Source organism: Sus scrofa, chromosome 10 (assembly GCF_054392235.1).
Source record: "Sus scrofa isolate SSC_HxYL_T2T_F1_AM1 chromosome 10, Sscrofa_HxYL_maternal_Yorkshire_Landrace_v2.0, whole genome shotgun sequence".
Classification (NCBI taxonomy): domain Eukaryota; kingdom Metazoa; phylum Chordata; class Mammalia; order Artiodactyla; family Suidae; genus Sus; species Sus scrofa.
This window is the reverse complement of record NC_139392.1, coordinates 67,113,093-67,126,826: the sequence shown is the minus strand read 5'-3', so window position 1 is coordinate 67,126,826 and position 13,734 is coordinate 67,113,093. Positions and strand designations below refer to the sequence as shown.

The following is a 13,734-nucleotide window of genomic DNA, read 5'->3' as shown; positions in this document are numbered from 1 at the left end:
TGGAACAAGGGAGAAACAGTGAACCTCTGAGAGTCTGCAGACTTCGTGTTCCTTTCCAATGGGAAGTGTGAGCTAAGGCTGGAGAAGTTGGCATTTAAATTTTGCAAGAAGACTGAGGAGTTCCCACTGTGGCACATCGGAAAGAAATCTGGCTAGTATCCATGAGGATGCGGGTTTGATCCCTGGCCTCTCAGTTGGTCGGAGATTCAGGGTTGCTATGAGCTATGACGCAGGTCACAGATACGGCTCGGATTCCGCATTGCTGTGGCTGTGGCTGTGGCATAGGCTGGTGGCTCCAATTGGACTCCTAGCCTGGGAAAACTTCCATATGCCATGGGTGCAGCCCTAAAAAGCAAAAAATAAAATCAATAAAAGAAGACTTCCCCTGAAGGTTTAAACCTTCTTTAAAGAATTTGGAGGCACCAAGGATGTTGATATTTAAAAACCACTGTGGGCCTCTTGAGACATGGCTTCCTCATCTATAAAATAAGCATCATGCACTAAGGTAACTAAGAGGGTTAAATGAAACATTACTGGCGAACATGGTTGCTTTGGGCATGATGGGATATAAAAAAAATGTTCCTTTCTCCTCCCGGAAGACACATCTAAGAATTACACATGCACTTACAAGAAAGTCCAAATGATGCTTTTATATTTGTAGTCATTGGCCAATATTACTATTTGTTGACAAGTTTGGAAAAAGCCTGAGGGTGAAACACTTCACTCTGTAGCCTGTCCTGTTGATGTTGGTGATTTAGCCAACATGAATGTATTTAGGCAATTTTGAAATTCACTGTGGTGGTTTAAAAATGGCCCCCAATTCTGTTACTCCTTCCATGGGGGGGGGGTCATATTCCTTCCCTTTGAATTAGGGTGGGCTCTGTGGCTGTTTGACCAACACAGGATGGTAGAATGTGGTAGAAGTGGAATATTTACTCAGTTTCCAAATCCAGGCTTTGAGAAACTGGCCGCTTTCACTTTATCTCTTGGAACACTTGACCTGGATGCTCTGAGCTGCCATATCGTGAGGAAGCCCATGATCACTATTTAGAGAATGTGTGTGTGTGTGTGTGTGTGTGTGTGTGTGTGTGTGTGTGTATTGGGGGTGGGGGGAATGCCTGCTGAGCCCTTAGCTGTTTCACTCCTCCAGCTGTGCAGGAATTCCCAACCAAGGTTCCAGACATTGTGGAACAGAAGCAAGCCTGCTATGCTTGGTCTGAATTTCTGACCTACAGAATCATGCCCATGACAATCAAAGTTATTTTTAAGCTGCCGCACTTGAGGGTAAGCTGCTATGCTGCACTAAGTCACCAGAGCATCGACGGTTATAGTTTACTTCCCAACATTATTTTTCAGTTCAATTCAGGATTAGGTGCTTCCTAAATCTACTTGTAATATGTATTTCAATTTTTAGAAATTCACATAAACTCACTCAACTTCAAGAATTTCAGGCAGCCAGTTCAGGTGGAGGAAGGTGAGTGGTTTATGGAAGCAGAGCCACTTGGTGTGCAATCCCAGCTCAGCTAATTCATGATGTAAACTTGGCTGTTCAAAATCTTTTGTGGGAGTTCCCACGATGGCGCATTGGAAGTGAATCCAACTAGGAACCATGAGGTTTCAGATTCCATCCCTGGCCTTGCTCCGTGGGTTAAGGATCCGGCATTGCCGTGAGCTGTGGTGTGGGTCGCAGACACGGCTCAGATCCTGCATTGCTGTGCTGTGGTGTCGGCCAGCAGCTACAGCTCCAATTGGACCCCTAGCCTGGGAACCTCCATATGCCATAGGGGCAGCCCTAAAAAGAAAAAATTTAAAAAAAAGAAAACCTTTTGTAAAGTACCCGATATGACGCATTATTGCCCAGATGCCCACGCCACCCCCATCTCCTGTTCCCTTTACTTTCATGTGTCGTTAGTATTTTAGAGGCAGGAGAAGTGGATTCCTATGGATTCTGAGGTCAAAAGACATGGCATTCAAATCTATGCATTTTGTATGTGACCTCTGAAAAATCACTTAAAACCTGAGTCTCAATTTTCTCTAGAGTGTTACTGAGAAGGGTCACTGAAATAATTTATGTCAAGGGACCAGCAGCATTCCCAGCACAGAATAAATGCTCAGTAGCTAGAAGTTACTATTGTCATCATTGTCACAATTTATGTCAAACACAAATGTTAAGCAGACTGTCTTATGAGGTCAAGCTTATGTTGAAACCATGTTTTGTGGGAGCAAAAAAAGAGGATATATTGCAATCATTTTAAGTCTTTTCTAGGATGTATTTCTCTTCCTCCAGAAAGGGGGATTAATATCTGTTCCAGCAGATTCGGTTAGATGGAAACTGTCATCTCTCAGGAAGCAAAGGACCACAATGTCTATAATATAAACATGACCACGGGGTTTATCTCCTGTGAGTCAACTGTTTAAAAAAAGAGAGAGAGAGAAGCATTTCCACTTTTACGAGCGAGCGCTTTTATTCCTAGTTTCATCTGTTATAACCACAGTGTCCACCCTTATCTCAACATCTTAACTCAATCCTGCAAACATGTTTTTGAAAATCAGGGTAATTAAGGGACTTTCAGGACACATATTTCTGCAGCAAGCTACATTTCCTCTCTGAAAGGAAGAAAGAAAGAGAGAGAGAGAGGGAGAGAAAGAAAGAAAAGAAAGAAAGAAAGAAAGAAAGAAAGAAAGAAAGAAAGAAAGAAAGAAAGAGAGAGAGAGAGAGAAAGAGGGCGGGAGGGAGGGGGAGAGAGAGAGAGAGAGAGAGGGAAGGAAGGAAGAAAGGAAGAAAGAAAGAAAGAAAGGAGAGAAAGAAAGAGCGAAAGAATTGAATCAGGATGGTTGAATACAGACCCTGTGGGATTCTGGAATCTTTTAGGGAGTGACAGAGCACGCACTTACTATGAGTCCTTTTGCATAGAGCCAACTGCTGTTTTTGAAAAGCTTTAGAAACTTTGCCACTGATGCAAAGAAAGCATCAAACAGAAAAATCTTTCCCCTTCTGTATTTTCTAGATTGAATGTTGATGCTGAACCGGGACACCGTTAAAGCCCTTTGGGAAGCGTGGCAGGTCCGTAAGGAACATCTCATCCTCCATTTAATTCAAGGACTGACTGAAGCCTTGCCTCTTTCCTCATCATTCCAAACGCATCTTTCTCAAAGCTGTGTGCCTGGCAGATGAGAGCAACTTTCTCCAGGGAAATGGGAGAACTTTGCTTTAGTCAAGAGACGAAGGTCCCTGGGATCCTTTGCTAGAACTTTCAAGTAAATTCCACAAAAGCTCTGCCTGCACCAGCCAGAGGATAGTCTTGGAGAAGGAAGCACATATCGGGGATGGTACACAGTAGGTCAGTTTTTAGTGCATGTGGGTTCTCTTCTCTACCAACTAGGAGCCCTGCCCTCTATAGCTTTCATCTTGTTTAGTATTCACAGCAAATAAATAAGAGAGAACTCTGGAGAAAGAAAGCTGTGTTTGTGTCCCAGCCAGACAAATACTGCAAGCACCAGTTCTCCCACCTATAGAAGAAGAACATTATAAAGGTAGAATAAAATAATGTATGTAGGAGTTCCCATTGTGGCTCAGCGGTAATGAACCCGATTAGAATCCATGAAGATGAGGGTCCCATCCCTGGCCTCACTCAGTAGGTTAAGGATCTGGCATTGCCATGAGATGTAGCATAGGTCGCAGAAGAGGCTCAGATCCTGTGTTGCTGTGACTGTGGCACAGGCTGGGCAGCTACAGCTCAGAGTCGACCCCTAACCTGGGAACCTCCATCAGCCACAGATGCGGCCCTAAAAAGACAAAAAATAAAATAATGCATGTGAAGTTCTTAGCACAGTATCTGGCACATAGTTAGCACTCAATAAACATTAGCTAAAAGTTACAAGTTAAATATTATTACATCCACTTGAAACATGAGGAAATCGGGGCTCAGAGAGTTCCAGCAACTCAGTCTGGTCCTACATCCAGTGGCGAATGGGGAGAGAGGAGCAGAAATTTGATTCAGATCCAGATCTTTATGACTCCAGAACCCCACACTGAATCTGGTTTGTGTTTGGGCATCTCTTACCTCCTGACACAACAGCCAGGCTAAGCTGTCCCTCTATCTACCAGCTGGAAAGAAAAGTACTTTCTACAATACAGTAAGAACCTAAGAATCCGTACTTATTTTTGCTTTATTTATTTTTCACTGCCTTTCCTATACCGACTTGCCAGAAACTTCGTTCCTGCCTCACTGCCTACTGATGGGCTCTCCGTGTGCCCTGAAGGAGAGCGGTGTGGGAGTGGACCGCTCTTTCCTGTCCTTTGGGGAAACTTAACAAAGACGAGGAAGGGAAAAAGTAAGCAAACATATGACAAAAGGAGTCAGACCTCACACGGACCCAGGTTGACTTGGGCGAGTCTCATTCAGAAGACCCCTCGGTTGGATAAAGACAAGAAACTCGCTCTGAGTCTCCATTAAACGCCTGCTGGGAACAACATGTGATGGGCTTCACCGAACATGAGTCAGAAACATCTGGATCACACTTCCAGGGAATGATCTAGGGATTGAAAAATTTAGAGGAAGAGAGGCTTGGCCACCGGCAATCTTGGGGTTCCCCCAAATCCCTCCAGCCTTGCCAGAAGATAGCCTGAGATAGACCCAGGTGATGGGGTCATGGTGGTGGAAAGTCTGAATGTACTGCTCAGGGCTTCAGTCCCGCTCCAGGTCAGCAGCGGGGGATGGGAAGGGGATCCTGTTGGAGCCACATCCCTCCTTTTCTCTCTAAGAGGCGGCGAGGATCTCATTAGACTGGAGTTTGGGACCACAGGTTCCCTGAAGGCATCTTTTGTGGATCTTGCTGGTGAAAGATAACGTGATCTCGGAACAAAACTTCTTCTATTTTTAGGTACGTTGTTGATGGTGAAACTGGAGGCTCCAGGGCTTGTTTCATAAACATACCAGAGATTTGTCCCACGAGACAAACGGCTTGAAGTTCTTGCCAAGGGCAGTTTATGGTGAGCTCCAAGGGCTCTCAAAGACCCTGGCATCTTCCGGGTTGGAGTTGTTGAGGCAGGAGGCGGGGAGGCATAGAATGAACCTGGAAACCTGTGGGCTCGGTCACTGTCCCTGTTTTCCACTTTCAGCTCTTCAGGAAAATGACGGGCTGAAGTTAGGACAAACCCTGACGCCTCCTCAATACAGATGGAGAAAGCCACCAACCGGTATCAGGCTGCCTGGCCCTCCTGTGCCCAGGGCCATGCCACTGGCTCCAGGACGTCACTGCACTTTCTGCTTGAGGAGGCCTGAGCTGCTGGACTAGCCATTCTGGTCTCATTGCTGGAAGGAGGTAGAGGCCGGTGAGATGATCCTTTGAATTAAAAGAGAATGGCATAGGGAATTCCCTGGTGGATCAGTGGGTTAAGGACCTGGCAAGGTCACCACAGTGGCTCAGGTCACTGCCGTGGTGCAAGTTGGAGCCCTGGCCTGGGAACTTCCGCATGCTGCAGGCACAGCCAAAAACAAAAAAGGTGAAACTGAAAAAAAAAAGAGGGAGAATGAAACAGATGTAACAGGCCTTTCCAACTCTCTAATTCATGTCTCTTTTAAAATTGTCTTTAATTTTCAGCTTCTTCCATTCCATCCTGACCCAGTCAGTTTGTTTGCATGATTCAGGAGAAGCGGCAAAGAGCTTGTCTGCTGACCAAGCACAGGCTGAGCTGCAGTGGCCCTGGGAGGATGCCCCAGCTCATCCCCTGCTTTCTGGGGCCCTGGCTCCTGACCCAAGCCACTTGTGGCCACTTGGTCTCCTCCAGTTAAGACTTTGTTGGGATTTACAGGCATACCTCCTGCCTCCTGTCCACATCCTAAAGCTCCGACTCAATCCTCCCCCGAATATTCAGCCCTCACCCTGATACCCCATTGCCATGTGCGTGAGAAGGCTTGGAAATGTCCACTAATCCTCTCTCTCTCTTTTTTTATGGCCGCACCTGCAGCCTATGGAAGTTCCCAGGCTAGGGGTCGAATCCGAACTGCAGCCACCGGCCTAGGCCACAGCTACAGCAACGTGGGATCTGAGCCGTGTCTGTGACCTACAGCAGAGCTCATGGCAGTGCAGGATCCTTAACTCACTGAGCTAGGACAGGGATCAAACCCTTGTCCTCATGGATGCTAGTAGGGTTTGTTATGGCTAAGCCATGACAGGAACACCTACCAGTTGCCTTTTGCGATGAAACACTGACGTTTTAAGGCAAACCTGCCCGTACTGGCACAATTAAAACCTTGAATCAAACCTGGAGATGACAGCTGTAATTATTAGAGGATTCATCACTTTTGTATTCTATTCCAAAGTACTTACACCCAATCACAACGGACCAGCCTGCAGCACCTTCCTTCCAAACTAGTTCCACAAGCTGACAATAGACCATCATGTAGCCTCATCAGAGTGAAGGTGAGGCCTCCCTGCTGTCAGCTGAGCCTTGGTCCTGCTGCAATGCTCTTGCAAAGCCACCCGGGATTCCCCGTCCTGTGTGATGACCTGAGTGTGTCTGGTAGGCTGTGTCCAGGGCTCAGCATCGGTAATACCAGGAAGATGACGTCTATGTAAAATCTGCTGATGACTTTCAAAAAGACCATGGTGCCTGTGGCAACTGACTTGGAATAGAAATACTTAATAAATAAACTCGGGCAGAGAAGGAGAAAGAAAATAGCACTTCCCCACCCCACCCCACCCAGACACTATTGTATTCCTCCCTGTCTTACCCAGGGGGTAAAGGGTGATATGGGATGTAGGGTTTGATGGGGGCTGGGCAGTAGTGATCTGGGCTACACTTCTTTTTAGGGTAAGGAGGAGGCAACCAATATCTGACTACAGCAGTAAAAGACTTGGCATTCTCATCCTTACACTATCCCACATTATTATTATTATTATTATTATTATTATTATTATTATTATTATTGGCCATGCCCAGGGCATGCAGAAGTTGTGCAGACCAAGGATCGTACCCAGGCCACAGCACGGTCAACACCAGATCCTTAACCCATGGCGCCACCAGGGAACTCCAACTTTAACCCACTTTGATGGTAAACAAGCCAGTGCCATCTTTTTGTCAATGCGTAGCTACTGCAGAGTAACTGGTTGTAGAGTTGGCATGGAGAAAGTACATGTTTGTTTTTCCTTTTAAAGAGATTCTGAACAACCATCAAATTTGAGAAATCCTCAACTACTGCACACCATGAGTCTGATTCTTACCCTAAGAGCCTTCCACTTTGGTGCGCAAGCAGGGCCTCCTTTTGCCTGGTTGGGGTCCACTGGGAACTCTCCCTTGAGCAGGAAAGATAACCTAGCCAAGGGGCCCCTAGTGGCCTGAAAGTGTTACTGCAGTTTTCATTAAAATCGGTAGGTATATCCACTATTGGTCTCTGAAAACACAGTCCATCGGCCTTGTGTGTTTAGTAAGGATAGCGAACCTGTTATATCAGAAATCAAACACATGTACCTGGAATTAGCACAGTGCATTGGTTTAGCGGGATCACTAGGAGGAGCCCTTGCTTTTTAATAATAGTTGCAAAGCCATGGGTTAATGAACTCAAGAAGAGTTTTTAGGTTTAAAAAAAAATGCAAAGATTAATTTTGAACAATTATCAAAATAACACAGTGATAGTCTTGCTCGTTCTGAAAAGATTTTGGGCCCATTATAGAAATATGTAAATTACAGAGAGATGTATGGAGGGGATGTAAAAAAAACGAAAGGACATAACCTGGAGCTTGGAATGAGGTTAATAATTCTCTCTCTCGCCCTCTCTGTCCTTCCAAAGGATAGTAGATAATATACCCTCCTGTTTTAAACATTTCCCTCTGGGATTATTCTTTTACTAACCCAGTACATTTTTGACTGTCAGTAAGTTTCTCAGAAATGAGGCACAGAATTATGGATATTATTCACCTCTACCCATTTAGAATCCTTCCTGTATTAAATACATATCACTGGGAGTTCCCAAGTGGCTCATTGGGTTAAGGATCTGGTGTTATCACTGCTGTGGCACAGGTTTGATCCCTGGCCTGGGAACTTCCCCATGCTGCAGGCACCTATCAATAGTCTTAAATTGTATAGTGTCCACAAAACTTTATGGTGTAGCTTAAATTAAAAAGCAAACAAGCTATAACAACATAAGTCAATATATCCCTAATTTCTGCTTTATATTACAAACACTTTAAGAATTCCTAAGGGTATACTTCTTATTTATTTTTTGTCTTTTTAGGGCACAGCTCATGGCTAATGGAATTTCCCAGGCTAGGGGTCAAACTGGAGCTGTAGCTGCTAGCCTATGCCACAGCCACAGCAACAGGGGACCTGTGCTGTGTCTGTAAACTTTGCCACAGCTCACAGCAATGGAGGGTCCTTAACCAACTGAGTGAGGCCAGGGATCAAACCCACCTTCTCATAGATACTAGTCAGGTTCATTACCGCTGAGCCACAACAGGATCTCCCTAAGCTTATACTTGATAGAGGAAATAAACTCACCCTTTCACCTCATTTCCAATGAGCAAGAGTATAAGCCCATATTTTTTGTTTTTTTGAACCTCTCATAGGAGTGCCCTGGTGGCTTAGTGGGTTAAGGATCCAGCTTTGTCCCTGCTGGGGCTTGGGTTTGAACCCTGGCCTGGGAACTTCCACATGCCTTGGGCACAGACAAAATAATAATAATAATAATAATAATTTTTTAAAAAAGATTAGTTTAAAAATAAACCTCACTTCAACAGTATTCAAATCCAGAAGAACAAGACAGGTGGGATGAAAGCGAAATTACAGGGTTTAAGACTTTGTCTGCCCCATCCATAGATGTTCCATAGTTTTCCTTTTAGGCAGGTAAAGGTGTCCCTACCAACTTTTGAGGTTTTTTCCCTTCAGGATTATGGGTGGGTTTCTGACTCCTATGATTTTCTTCTCTCACAAACGTTGGTCATTCACAATCACCACGAGTCTGGAGAGATTTTCTGTATCTTAAATGATTGTAATTGTAAATTGTCAAACTGACAGTGCTGTGGTTTACGTAATGTTACAGAGCCCCATTAGCTCCTGCTCATTTCAGAATAAAACGATAAGACCAAAGGCTGTGTTGTCATTTCTCTGATTTCTGGTCCATATTTTCATAATTAGACACACAGCACATCAGAGGTGAGCCCAACAACACTTTGTGTTTATTTTTTTAATTTTTTCTTTGTTTTTGTTGGTTTGGTTTTGTTTTGGCCATACCCATCAGCATGTAGAAGTTCCCCAGGCCAGGAATCGAACCTGAACCATGACAGCAATCCTGAGCCGTTGCAGTGGCAACGCCAGGTCCTTTACTGCCAGGCCAACCAGGGAGCTCCAACATGTTGTGTTTAGGTATAAGCTCTGGGGGGCAGTGAGGAGCTTGAAGTGAGTTCTCTTTGGCCAGGCGTCTTCAGAACAGTACCCTGCACCCAGCTCTTCATCACCAGGCAGGGCCATTGATGTCTCAAAGTGTTTGGGAAGAACTAGCTTTCTCTTTTATTGACTTGCTGTGAATAAGTAATTTTTTTGTTGTTTTTTTAGGGGCACACCTGTGGTATATGGAAGTTCCCAGGCCGGGGGTGGAATCCGAGCTGCAGCTACCGGCCTACACCACAGCCACAGCAATGCCATATCCAAGCCGCATCTGCAGCCTACACCACAGCTTTCAGCAACACCAGATCCTTAACCCACTGAGCAAGGCCAGGGATCAAACCTGCATCCTCAGGGATACTAGTTGGATTCTTAAGCCACTGAGCCATAATGGGAACTCTCTAAGTAATGGTTTTTGAAATCTTTTTTTTTTTTTTCCTTTAGGAGAGACAACCTTGTGAACTTCAGCTACTCATTTCCCTGGACAGAATGACAAGCTGGTGAAAAAAAAAAAAAAACTAATATGCAAAGCTGGGTCATATGGCATATAGAGAAACATTTTCTCCAGTATCGAAAAATGTTACCTCTCTGTTAGAATTCAAACTCCTGTGTCTCTCTAAGTTCATCTGAAAGGCAGACAGAATCAATTAGCAAGGCCTTTCACCCTCCGGCAAAAAAGGCATTTCTGCAAGAATGCCTTCCAGAAGCTCTTCGTTGCTTGACGCTGGCTGTTTGGCTGAAGTGAAGGCAGAGACACAACTTTGGGGCTTCCCCAGGGGACAGGAACCGGCTCCATCCTGTCTCTCTTCCACCTCTGTCGGCTCGACTCTCTACCCCCGGGGGGAGGACCACGGGCACGGCCGAGGCTGGGGTCAGCTGTCAGGAGACAGATCTGTTTAATATTTAGCTTTGAAGGGAATTGGCTGAATCAAAGATGAAAGGGATCGGCTCCAACGGATGGGGAAAAACAAAAACAAGTCTCCATCGTTTCAGGATTTCCAGAGGAAAAAAAATCAAAAGATGATGTCAAGGCAGGTAAGAGAAAGAGATGGAGGGAGGAAAGGAGGGATGGAGAGCCCGCTCTCAAAAGCCCCATACGTCCCACATCCATCTGCCAGCTTGGCCTGGTGCCCACATACCATTGAGACATGCAAGGACCACTCTCAGGGATGGTTCTGGAACAGAGCTTCTCAACTGTAACGTGCTTACAGGCCCCCGGGGAATCTTGTTTAAAATGCATGCTGGGAGCTCCCCCTGGGGCTCAGTGGGTTAAGAACCCAACATAGTGTCCATGAGGATGCGGGTTGGGTCCCTGACCTCACTTAGTGAGTTAAGGGTCTGGCTTTGCCACCAGCTGTGATATAAGTCAAGGATACAGCTTGGATCTGGTATTGCTGTGGCAGTGGTGTAGGCTTCGACCCCTAGCCTGGGAACGTCCATATGCTGTGGGTGTGGCTGCAAAAAAAAAAGGAAAAAAAAATGTAGATTCTGATTCAGAAGGTCTGGGGTGGACCCTGAAATTCTGCACTTTTACCAAGACCCCAGGAACTACTGAGGCTGGGTCCCCAGGGGACAGAGTCTAGAGCACATTGGCACATCTCAGTTCTGGCCATTTCTCAGATCTGGCATTGCTGTGGCTGTGGCTGTGGCATAGGCTGGCTCAGGCTGGCAGCTGCAGGTCCCATTCGACCCCTAGCCTGGGAACTTCCATATGCCACATGTGCAGCCCTAAAAAGACCAAAAAAAAAGAAAAAAAAAGAAAGAAAGTAAAATGGCCCCAGTGTGGTCCCACCCCTTTTGTACCAGGTTGGGTCAGTGGGTCAAATGGAATAACACAACAGCAGAGCCGACATGTCACATATCCCAGATGAGGTTATAAAAAAATACCTTGGCTTCTTCCTAAGCTTCTCTCTCACTCGGCCCTTAGCCACTTGCTCTCTGGGCAGCAGGAGGCCATGCAGCAGGCAGTAGCATGTGGCCCTCGGCTGAGGAACAAAGGCCTCCCGCCTCCACCCACATGGGAAGCTCCTTCAGGCAAGCTTGTCCTTCGGCCAACAGCTGGACTGGGGCTCCTGCAAGACCTTGACCCAGAACCACCCAGGGAAGCCCGTTCTTAATCCCTGACCCCCCAGAAACTGTTGGATAATAAGTGATTGTGGTTTTAAGCTACTCTGTTGGGGACAACTTCTATGCAGTGACAGATAACAAAATACAGTGGCTTCCAAGTTATTCTGAGGTATGTGGAGACAAGAGGCATGTCACCATTTGGGTGGCTGGGGCCCCGGGAGGATCGCCTGTCCTCCAGGGTCCTAGTCCAGCCCTCCCAACAATGGTGCTATGACATCTAAGTGCCCAGGGAGAGTTTATCACATTTGCGCTGCAGGGTCAGATATTCTTTCAGTTCATCTGCCTGGTAAGGAACCATGTGCTGGAGTTCCCTGGTGGCTCAGTGGGTTAAGGATCCGGCTTTGTCACCGCTGTGGCTTGGATTGCTGCTGTGGCACTGGTTCCATACCTGGCCCAGGAATTTCCCTTGTGCCATGGGCATGGCCAAAAAACAAACATGTGTTAGAAGAACAGGAAGAGCTAACATTTGTGTCGTATGGGACAGCTTTCTGTCCCAACTGTTTATTTGCAAGCTACTAGGTCTTTGGAGATTGGCTAAGGTCACTCAATTAAAGGAAAGAGCAAATTTTTTTGTGTGTCTTTTTAGGGCCATACCCTCGGGATATGGAGGTTCCCAGGCTAGGGGTCGAATCGGAACTGCAGCTGCCGACCTACGCCAGAGCCACAGCAGCCCGGGATCCAAGCCGTGTCTTCAACTTACACCACAGCTCACGGAAGCGCCGGATCGTTAACCCACTGAGTGAGGCCAGGGATCGAACCTACGTCTGCATGGATGCTAGTCAGATTCATTTCTCCCAAGGAAAAAGCAGTTTGACTCAGAACTGGGGATCTAGATTCTAAGGTCTGACTTAGAAATGGTACGAATAAATGATTCATGGTAAGCATAAATAATGCATTTAAATTAAATAAGTATTCATTGACATTAGCTTCACTAAAGTGATAGGTAGAATTAAAACTGGTATAATTTGTTCTATGTTTTTAAAAAGTCATCTTTGGGTGACTACAGCTGTGGCATATAGGTCACAACTGTGGTTGGGCTCTGGTCCCTGGCCCGGGAACTCCATATGCCTCAGGGCGTCCAAAAAAGAAAAAAAATCGCCACATCTCATATGTGAAATTTGAGGTGATTTTACTATATGTCTAAAGGAATTCTGGATTGCCTTTAGTGCTCTTTTTGGCTAACCCATCCACCTTCCCCTATTTCTTCTAATAATCAATCATATAGCACTTAGGGGCAGGGTATTTTCTAAGTGCTTTACATAAATAACTTAATTCTTTTTTATTTAACTTTTATTAAGGTATAGCTGATTTACAATGTCATGCCAATTTCAAATTGCTTCTTATTAAAACTCTATGAAGTAGATACATTTGTGCTCTATTTTATTTTATTTATGTATTTATTTTGCCTTTTTTTTTTTTTAAGGCTGCACCCGCGGTATATGGAGGTCCTCAGGCTAGGGGTCGAATCAGAATGACAGCTGCCAGCTGACACCACAGCCACAGCAACACCAGATCCAAGCCGTGTCTGCAACCTACACCATAGCTCATGGCAACGCCAGATCCTCAACCCACTGAGCGAGGCCAGGAATCGAACCCACACCTCATGGTTCCTAGTCGAATTCGTTTCTGCTGCACCACAACGGGAACTCCTAATTGTGCTCTCTTTTTATATACGGAGAAACTGAGTCACAAAGAGGTTAATTCATGCATCGCCTTATCCGTCATCTATTGCTACACACAAAAAAACCCTCCCCAATTTAATGACAAAACACAATTGTAATTATTAATTGTTCTCACTCATCCACGACTCTGGCAAGGATCCGCAGGAATGACTTGCCCCTGCCCTATGTGGTATCAAGGTGGGGCTGGGAGTCCACTTTTACAATGGTTCACATGTTTGGGAGATTGTCACCTGGGGTGTCAGCCAGGGCTGTAAGCCAGAGGCCCCCGGTTCTCTGCTTTTGTTTGTTTATTTATAGAAGAAACTTTATTTTACAAAATGATGGTTATTTGTCTCCCAGAAATTTCTGGGCACCAATAAAATGGTCCATTTTACAGCTCTAGCTCCAGTTCTTCTTACAGATTAAAAGCGCTCCCAAGACCTGTGACTGTGGGCACTGATGAGGACCCAACATGCTTGGGTCCCGTTAAACTCCTGGTGTTTGAGCTGTGTGGATGCTGGCTTCCTGGTCCTGCCACAGCCCCTGAAGCATCTGGTTTAGGAG

General features: G+C 45.7%; 1 long non-coding RNA gene across 2 annotated transcripts in view; it reads left to right on the top strand.

Annotated features, from left to right (window-relative positions):
- The window catches only part of LOC146399480 (uncharacterized), a 32,536-nt gene extending 19,664 nt beyond the window's left edge, over positions 1–12,872 (top strand). Inside the window, exons 2-5 of one of the 2 annotated variants that reach the window (XR_014817822.1) lie at positions 3,009–4,884; positions 5,123–5,335; positions 9,827–10,646; positions 11,199–12,872. This is a non-coding gene — a long non-coding RNA (uncharacterized LOC146399480). Of the gene's footprint in view, positions 1–3,008; positions 4,885–5,122; positions 5,336–9,826; positions 11,149–11,198 lie in introns of those variants that run through there. The other variant, XR_014817821.1, reaches the window with a different exon arrangement.
- Positions 12,873–13,734: the final 862 nt, after the last annotated feature.